Here is a 10,520-nt window from a genome sequence, read left to right as displayed (position 1 = left end):
AAAATCAACAAATAAATCATGATCAATCACAACCCACAGCATGGTAAGCATGTCAAATTTCATCTCATTTGGACAAGTGGAAGGCAGTCAATGAAAATCAGAAAGGAAAGGCAATTTTGAACATGCTCAAAGAAGTCAACCAAACATGCATCAACTTGCAAAAATCATAAATCAGGGATGGCATATGATAAATGAATGGGATTAAAACCATGGCAAAGCTTAAGATGTCTAGTAATCACTTATCAAATTTCATGTCCATCTAATAAAGTATGAGCATTTCACAAAACAAATGGGAGCAAGTGTCACAAAAAGTCAACATAAGACCAAACAGGGGAGAAAAATCTCAATCAATTGGAAAATGCCATAAACAAATCCACAAAAAATCATATGTAAACTAGACATACACAAGCTCAATCATGCAAAAATTCAATCCATTTTGAGGTCAAGAAGCATGGCTATGAAAATCATCAAGTTGCACATCAATAGTGTGACACAAATTGTCACACCCTACTTCAAAAAATCATAACTCAATGACCAGAGATGATAAATTCATGAACTCTATACCAAAATCACCATGGATGTGTCTAGTTTGTGCACAAAAATTTTCAAGGCCATAGGATAAAGTGTCACTATTTCACAAAGGTTTTGGTAAAAGGTACAAAATATTCATACATGTCACAAACCCTAATGCCAAATCAAAACCAACCATCCAAAAAATCTTGAAAAAATATGACAAAATAATAGAGATCATGATGAATCTAATGCAAAAAATCCCATTCAAATTGGATTAAAAATGATGGAGTTATGATTTTTACAAGATGATGATCAAAAATGAAATAATTAAATGACATAACATGTTTTAATGGGACAAGGGGGCACGCTGGATGGCAAACTTGTAAATGTGAAGGTCACTTATCAAAACACAGCGTTTTGGCGCGGCAAAGGAAATAAGCTGATTGGTCATGACTGATGTAACAGTAAAACGTTCATGCAAACACGTGAAGAATTTCTGGGCAAATGCAGATTAGGGTTTGGCAGCTACAGTACATCTTCTTCACCCAACCAAAAATCGTGAAAAATTAATTTGCCCAGAACGTGAAATCAAGCATACCATTGTGATCAGCAAACAACACACATCAAGAATATGGCATTCATTTTCCTTAAGACATACTAACAAGCAGGAATCGAAGATAAGCACATTCACACATCATATTTCAAGTCAACATATCTTTCAGCATAGGCAACCATTCAACACGATTCAAAGTTTAAAACAACCAGCTAAGTGAGATCTACACAGTGCATAGCATCATTTCAAGAAATGAGAGATTCGAAATACCTACCAGATTTGAAGAGCTGAGTTGGATTGTGGTTTTCTGGTTGCGAAAGGCCAAAACAGATGCTCCTTGTGGTTTGAAATGATGAATGGAGAGTGACTTGTAGCTCAACAACCCTTGGAATAGCTCAGCTCGACATTTGCCATGGATGGAGCTTGGAAAAACAGTCATGTAAATAGGCTTTACAGTTAGTGAATCATGCCTGAAAGCTGCTCAAAGGTGATGGTAGATGATGTAGCAATAAAAGTTAGCTCGTGGTTCTTTGCAATTTTCCAGAAAAGTTCAAAATGCCAAAAATGGAGATTTGAGAGAGTGAGAGAATTCTGTGTATTCAGAGGCTGCTAGGGTTTTAGAATGACAGAAAATGAGTTCTTATACCTCTGTTTTAAGTTTACTAATTGAGTGCTTAACACAAATTAGTTTAATTGTAAGTTTTGCTAAATGACCATTTTGGTTCACATGGTGAGGTGTAATGGCAAGAGCACGAAAATGGGCTTGGCAACAAGTCATAAACAACATATCTGAACATATTTGCAAGGCCAAAGTGGTTAAAAATGATTAAATCAAAAGTTCACTTTTTCACCTTTCTTGAAAATTAATTCATGTAAGTGAAAAAAGGTCATTTTGATCTATGAGGTTTTGGTGCATGATGGTTACACTTTTGGAAAGAGGAGGTCAAATGTGACTTGTTGGAAAAAACCCCACCCAATTTGGCCAAATGGTTTGAGAGATATGGCCTTTTGAAGTTCAAGAATTTTTGAAAATGATTTGATCATATCTTGCCAACCATACATGGGAATTGAGAGTTCTTGGACTTTTTGGAAATGGGAGAACAAGATATTCAACTTTCATGTTGGGCAAAAATTCATTTGAAGCTTTTATCATGATGTAAGTTTGGGATCAAGAAGTTTCCATTTTTGGCAAGTTTTAATTACAGGTCCAGTTTCTATTTTTGGAAATTCCTGATTTGGCTTCAAATTCTTCAATGGTGATGTTTGCCATGATATATGAGGCCTATTTGGACATGAATAAGCTCTCTCAAACCAAATCCCATCATCAAAACCATAAAATCAATCACAGTTGACCAAGTTTGACTTTTTAGGGTTTCTGACTGACTGTGCATTGAATGATGACCTCTGAACATCCAATCTTTGACCTAAACACTTCAAATGGATCCCCAAGTCATGTGAACATGTTGGACCAACCCTAGGGCCTTGGCTCCTTGGAAATTGTGCTTGCTTGCTTGACTGACTGATCTCCTGACCAGTTTGACCTAATTCCTCTGATGATCTTGCACTTGAGGCAAAAGGGACAATGCAATGCTATGCAGTGGACCATGTTATGCTATGACCTAATATGAGAATGTATGTACAATGATAGGTGCAAATTTGAGGTGCTACAGCTGCCCCTATTCAATCAGCTGGGAACCCGAACGGATGATAGCAATGGCTGTCAGACTTTCAGGGTAAACAGGGATTGAATACCAAAGAACCGTAGAAATTTGCACCAACTAGATATGATACAAATAGAACCACGTCATTTACCGATGACAACTGCATGACAACTTCAGAAAAGCAAAACCATTTACTGATGGTTAAAAACCGGGAATTTGATATTTACCGATACCAACTTCAGCAAGACCATTTACCGATGGCTGCTGGGAAAACAGCTTCTGAAAAGCGAAACCATTTACCGATGGTTAAAAACTGGAAACTTGATATTTACCGATATCAACTTCAGCAAGACCATTTACCGATGGCTGCTGGGAAAACAAACTTCGGAAAAGCGAAACCATTTACCGATGGTAAAAAACTTGATATTTGATATTTACCGATATCAACTTCAGCGAGACCATTTACCGATGGCTGCTGGGAAACAAACTTCAGAAAAGCGAAAACCATTTACCGATGGTTAAAACTTGATATTTACCGATATCAACTTCAGCGAGACCATTTACCGATGGCTGCTGGGAAACAACTGGGAATTCGATATTTACCGATATCGAAGAAAACTGGGCCATTTACCGATGGCATCTCTGCTTGGGGAGGAACAAAATCTTTGTGGTGGAACCAGACAAGACGTTTACCGACGACTTCTGGGGATCTTGATTTTGTTAATAAGGAAAAATGACGCATGACCAGACATTTACCGATGACTGGGATGAGACTCGATGTTTACCGACATCGAAAGATGATGTTTACCGACATCCAAAAATGACCAGACATTTACCGATGAGTGGGGAACACTTCACTGGGGAGAGAAAAACAAATATTCGCAAACAGAAACCAGATAGGACATTTACCGATGACTCTACTGGGGATCTCTAGCTGGGGATTTATCAGACATTTACCGATGACTGAGGGAACGACTTGATGTTTACCGACATCGAAAGATGATATTTACCGACATCCAAAAATGACCAGACATTTACCGATGACTGGGGTGAGACTCGATGTTTACCGACATCGAAAGATGATGTTTACCGACATCCAAAAATGACCAGACATTTACCGATGACTGGGGTGAGACTCGATGTTTACCGACATCGAAAGATGATGTTTACCGACACCAAAAATGACCAGACATTTACCGATGACTGGAATTTAGACTCGATGTTTACCGACACCGAAACAATGGTGTTTACCGACACCAAAAATGAAGACACACGCGGGTGCTGGCGTGACACTTACTGGTATCACAAGAACGACATCTTAGATATGCCAAGGCAAGGCTGATCACTTGCTGGGGAATCTCACTGAGGAGAAACAATCTTTCTGTCACCAACGGGTGAGGAAATAAACCTCTGTGGGGATGTCAATTCTGAATGCTGTCAAAGCCACTGTAGCAGACGTGTGGTGCTGATGTTGAACAAAAATGATCCACCTCTGCCGGGGATACAGTCTGATGGGGTTTCGAACACATGAATGCATATGTTTGAATTTTTCTATGGCGTAATGCTCCATATGGAATGGAAATGCTACGCAGTTTTGAGGATGTAATGATTACTACATGCAATATGCAAAATGATGAAAACTCCGCTGGGAAACACAGGACGACTGCGCTGAGAAAACTTCAATACAATCCACTGGGGGAAAATCAAGACAACTGTCGGGGAACCATCCACACAACCCCGCTAGGGGAAGACAAAGTAACTCGCTGGGGAGTAAGCAAACCACTTGCTAAAGACAAGAGTAAATTACTGGGGATATCCCAATCAATTCACAAGAACTCCGCTTGGGGAAATAACTGCTCCGCTGGGGAAGATAAACCAGGCAACTCTCTGGGGGATAAGGCTCATACAAACCTCAGATACGATAAACTCTGCTTTGGGGAATATCTGTTACTCCGCCGGGGACGACCCACATAATTCACAGGTAGAATCAACTCAGCTGGGGATGCAGGTATCGACCTGCTATGGAAACTCGTCCAATCCACTGGTAGGATGAACTCTTCTGGAGAAATGATTGCTTCGCTGGGGAAGACTTAACCAATCCATAGCTAGGAGAATAGCTTCGTTCTGGGAAATAAACTGCTGGAGAATGTTCATAGGTGACGACCTGCACGACGGAACAACATGTGCCCCAGGGGGTACGTGGACAAGATACGCTCAAGTGTCCTCAACATTCAAAATGATTTTCAAATGTTTTAATCTTTCTGCACGTTATTGTTTAGCCTTCATGTTTTTATATGCAATGTTTATCAAAAATTCGGACGTTTTTTGCAAACAAAACAGTAAAAGTAAAAATAGGAGAGCAATTTATCTGAATAACGATTTTTATTGATTGAAAATGTGCCTGAAAAGGCAAATACATTGGGAAGCAATTCCTAGGAAGAGGTAATTGCGCACAAAAGGAAAATAAACTATCCTAATGGCAATGTGAATACAGCATCCACTGTTTCCCAACTCTGTTATAACCCATAGATCATCAGTTTCCTCCCAACTCCTTGCTTTCTGAGAAGATTGACTGGACCGATCACATCCTTCGAGATGGCAGCTGACGAAGCGTGGTGAAGTACAGATAACTCAAACTGTAGTCTTCGCTTTAATCCCTCTTTTGGCTGGATCGCCCTTTCGGGTTTTCAATCCACCGGGATACCCATTTTTGCCTAAGCCGCCCTTGCGGGTTTTCGACTTACCGGGTGTATACTTTTTTTCATTTTATCCCTAACTTTTGCCCGAACCTTTTCTTTCTATTTTTTGGTTCGCCGGGATGCCCATTTTTGCCTGGACTCTTTTATTCTTTTTGTCCAGCGGGTCTATTTATGCGAAGTATTTTTTGACTACATCTGAGTTAACAGGGGAAGGAAAATCTTCACCATCCATTGTTGTAAGCATCAAGGCTCCACCGGAGAAGACCTTCTTCACAACATATGGACCTTCATAATTAGGAGTCCACTTGCCCCTGTTATCTGTACCGGGAGGAAGGATCCTCTTCAAAACTAGATCGCCAGTTTGAAATGTCCGAGGACGCACTTTCTGATCAAAGGCTCGCTTCATCCTTCTCTGATATAACTGCCCATGGCAAACAGCTGCTAACCGTCGCTCTTCGATAAGGCTTAACTCATTAAACCTTGTCTGAATCCACTCGGCTTCGTCCAGCTTAACATCCAATAATACCCTCAGAGAAGGGATCTCCACTTCAACTGGTAGGACTGCTTCCATACCATACACAAGGGAGTAAGGGGTTGCCCCGGTCGACGTACGCACTGAGGTATGGTACCCATGCAAAGCGAAAGGCAGCATCTCGTGCCAATCCTTGTACGTAACGACCATCTTCTGCACAATTTTCTTGATATTCTTGTTTGCTGCCTCTACAGCACCGTTCATCTTCGGTCTGTAAGGAGAAGAATTGTGATGTTCAATCTTGAAATCTCTGCAAAGCTCTTTCATCATTTTGTTGTTGAGATTTGAACCATTGTCAGTGATGATTCTCTCAGGGACTCCATAACGACAGATGATTTCTTTCTTGATGAACCGGGCAACCACTTGTTTGGTAACACTAGCAAAGGAAGCTGCTTCCACCCATTTGGTGAAGTAGTCAATCGCAACCAAGATGAAGCGATGTCCATTCGAAGCAGTAGGCTCAATCTTCCCAATCATATCAATGCCCCACATGGCGAACGGCCAAGGCGAGTTCATGACATTCAACGAGCTTGGTGGTACATGCACCTTATCAGCATAGATCTGGCATTTATGGCACTTCCGAGCGTACTTGAAGCAATCGGATTCCATAGTCATCCAGTAATAACCGGCTCTCAATAATTTCTTCGACATTGCATGACCACCAGCATGGGTACCAAACGAACCCTCGTGCACTTCTTGCATCAACATGTCTGCTTCGTGTCTATCCACGCATCTGAGCAAGACCATGTCAAAGTTCCTCTTGTACAGCACATCATCCTGATTCAAATAAAAGCTTCCAGCTAGCCTTCTCAGGGTCTTCTTATCATTCTTCGATGCACCTTCAGGATACTCTTGCGTCTTGAGGAAGTTCTTGATGTCATAGTACCACGGCTTTTCATCAATCGCAACAACAGACTCGGCTGCAAACACATATGCAGGCCTCTCGAGTCGATTCACCGCAACATGTGGCACATGATTCCACCAATGCACTTTTATCATAGAAGATAAAGTAGCCAAAGCATCAGCCATCTGATTCTCGTCCCTGGGGACATGATACAATTTCACCTTCTTGAAGAACGTTAGTATTCTTCTGGTGTAATCTCTATATGGAATCAAATGCGGCTGGTTCGTATTCCAATCTCCATTGACCTGATTGATCACTAGAGCAGAATCTCCAAATATGTCGAGAGTTTTGATCCTCAGATCAATGGCTTCTTCTATCCCCATGATACAAGCCTCGTACTCAGCTTCATTGTTGGTGACGTCAAAAGTCAATCTGGCAGAGAAAGGTATATGAGCGCCCTTGGGATTGATCAATACTGCCCCAACACCGTTACCGTTCATATTCACAGCCCCATCAAACATCAGTGTCCACTTGTCATCAGGATCCGGTCCTTCCTCGACAGGTGGCTCTTCACAATCTTTCGTCTTCAGATACATGATGTCTTCATCAGGGAATTCAAACATCATAGGCTGGTAATCGTCAATCGGTTGCTCGGCAAGATAGTCTGACAGAATACTACCTTTGATGGCCTTCTGTGACGTGTACTGAATGTCATACTCTGTTAAAATCATCTGCCATCGGGCAACACGTCCAGTAAGAGTCGGCTTCTCAAAGATGTACTTGACTGGATCCATCTTAGAAATCAACAGAGTAGTATGGTTCAACATATACTGCCTTAGTCGGCGAGCAGCCCAGGCCAAAGCACAGCAAGTTTTCTCGAGCAGTGAATATCTTGTTTCACAGTCGGTAAACTTTTTGCTTAGGTAGTATATGGCATGCTCTTTTCGACCAGACTCGTCATGCTGCCCCAATACACACCCCATTGAAGTCTCGGTAACTGATAGGTACATTATCAATGGCCTCCCTGGAACTGGAGGAATCAGGATTGGAGGGTTCTGTAAATACTCTTTGATCTTGTCAAAAGCTTTCTGACAATCATCATTCCATTTGATCGCCTGATTCTTTCTGAGCAGCTTGAAAATTGGTTCACATGTGGCAGTTAGATGAGATATGAACCTTGCAATGTAGTTCAACCTCCCTAAAAACCCACGGACTTGCTTTTCCGTCTTTGGTTCAGGCATCTCTTGAATAGCTTTGACTTTAGCTGGATCGACCTCAATCCCTTTCTCACTGACAATGAAGCCTAGCAGTTTCCCTGATCTCACCCCAAACGTACACTTGTTCGGATTCAGCCTCAGTTTGAACTTGACCAATCTGTCAAACAACTTCTGCAGATTAACCAGGTGCTCCTCTTCTGTCTGCGACTTCGCAATCATATCATCCACGTACACTTCAATTTCTTTGTGCATCATGTCATGAAAAAAAGTCGTCATTGCCCTCTGATAGGTAGCACCGGCATTCGTCAGCCCAAATGGCATCACTTTGTAGCAGAACGTGCCCCAAGGTGTAATGAATGTCGTCTTTTCCATGTCCTCTGGCGCCATCTTGATCTGATTATAGCCTGAGAAACCGTCCATGAAAGAGAATACCGAGGATTGAGCCGTATTATCAACCAATACATCAATGTGAGGTAATGGGAAATCATCTTTCGGACTCGCCCTGTTCAGATCCCGGTAATCGACACACATTCTGACTTTGCCATCCTTCTTCAGCACGGGAACAATGTTGGCCACCCACGGTGGATAACTGGTAACAGCCAGAAAACCTGCATCCCACTGCTTCTGAACCTCTTCTTTGATCTTGACAGCCATATCAGGACTTGTTCTGCGAAGCTTCTGCTTGACCGACGGACACTCTTCTCTAAGAGGCAATCGATGCACCACAATGTCTATATCCAACCCAGGCATGTCTTGATATGACCAGGCGAATATTTCCACATATTCTCTTAGCATCTCAAACAGCCTCCTCTTGACAGAGTCCTCTAAAGCAGCCCCAATCTTGATCTCTCTTCTGGCGTCCTCAGTACCCAGATTAACAATCTCCAACTCCTCCTGATGAGGTTGGATGACCCTCTCCTCTTGCTTCAGCAATCTGACCAATTCTGCGGGGAGTTCACAGTCTTCCTCACTCTCCTCTTCAGCTTGGTAGATGGGATTATCAAAATCATACTGAGCCATAACAGGATTGTTCACAGTGGATGCCAAAAGATCACTTCTGCATGTTAATGCCTTATTTTAGAAAAAGAGTTTGAAAAAAGTCACAAAAAACAAAAACATTGCCAGTTTTATTATTTTGAAAAAGTGAAAACAAAAATAGAAAGACAAAGATCTCAAAATTTGATTGCAAAACGTCCTTTATTTATGATAATCATTAAAACATGATGAGGCCCTACAATGAACCACTACGCCTTGGGCAGAGCGCAGGGTTTTCATGCAAAATGATAAAAAACAAGGAAAATTACTCTGTCTGAAGAGTAACTTGAACCACTTCTTCAGTCGTCCAATTATTGATAGACTCCCCTGGTGCACAAGGGCGGACCCAGATGTCCAAATCACCATCACTATCACAGTCTTCACCAGCAGTAGCAAAGACATCCCCATGGTTCATCAGCCCAGCGCTGGTAAAGGTGCTCGGACCCACACTCTGTTCTGCCTGAAGAGGCTCAAAACCAATTCCGAATTTGTCTTCCTTAATCGGCAAGTCAACCATCTTGCCCCAGCCTTCAGCTTTGCCAGAGTCAACAACTTCCTTGGCTTGCTTATAGGATGCAATCGAAACACCTGGCTTCCTCTGCTCAGCACAAGCTACCCTCTCCAAAGCCACGGTCTCAAATGCCTGGCACAATGTTTCATGGATCTCACCATCTACCTCGACATACTTGAACGAGGAGAGGTGACTCACCAGAATCTCTTCTTCGCCGCATACGGTCACAATCTGACCGTTCCAGACATATTTGAGTTTTTGGTGGAGAGTCGACGAGACTGCCCCAGCTGCGTGTATCCACGGACGCCCCAATAGACAGCTATAGGCGGGCTGAATGTCCATCACATAGAAGATTACATCAAACACCTCCGGACCTATCTTCACCGGCAAGGTAACTTCACCAAACACAGAACGTTTGGATCCGTCAAAAGCGCGCACGATAAGGTCACTGGGAGTGAGCACAACTCCCTCAACATCAATCTTCTTCAGAATCTGCTTTGGCAGGACATTCAGGGACGACCCGGTGTCTACCAGCACGTGAGACAGAACAGCACCCTTGCACTCCATAGTGATGTGCAAGGCTTTGTTATGATTACGACCCTCAGGCGTCAAGTCTAGGTCTGTGAAACCTACACCATGCCTGGTGCTCACGTTGGCTAGTACACCCTCCAGCTGCTTGACAGAGATCTCTTGCGGTACGTATGCCATGTTCAACATCTTCAGCAAGGCATCACGATGTGCTTCAGAGTACAACAACAAAGAGAGTATTGAAATTTTAGACGGAGTCTGGTTGAGCTGATCTACTATCTTGTAGTCACTCTTCTTTATAATCTTCATAAATTCCTCTACGTCTTTTTCAAAAGAACCCTCAGCCTCCTTCTGAGCCGGTTCCTCGTCAATCACAACCTGTTTACCCTTAGTCCTAGCAGATGCCTCAGCATTAGCATCTCTCAAT

Source organism: Lathyrus oleraceus, chromosome 4 (assembly GCF_024323335.1).
Source record: "Lathyrus oleraceus cultivar Zhongwan6 chromosome 4, CAAS_Psat_ZW6_1.0, whole genome shotgun sequence".
Classification (NCBI taxonomy): Eukaryota; Viridiplantae; Streptophyta; class Magnoliopsida; order Fabales; family Fabaceae; genus Lathyrus; species Lathyrus oleraceus.
This window is presented reverse-complemented; position numbering follows the sequence as displayed.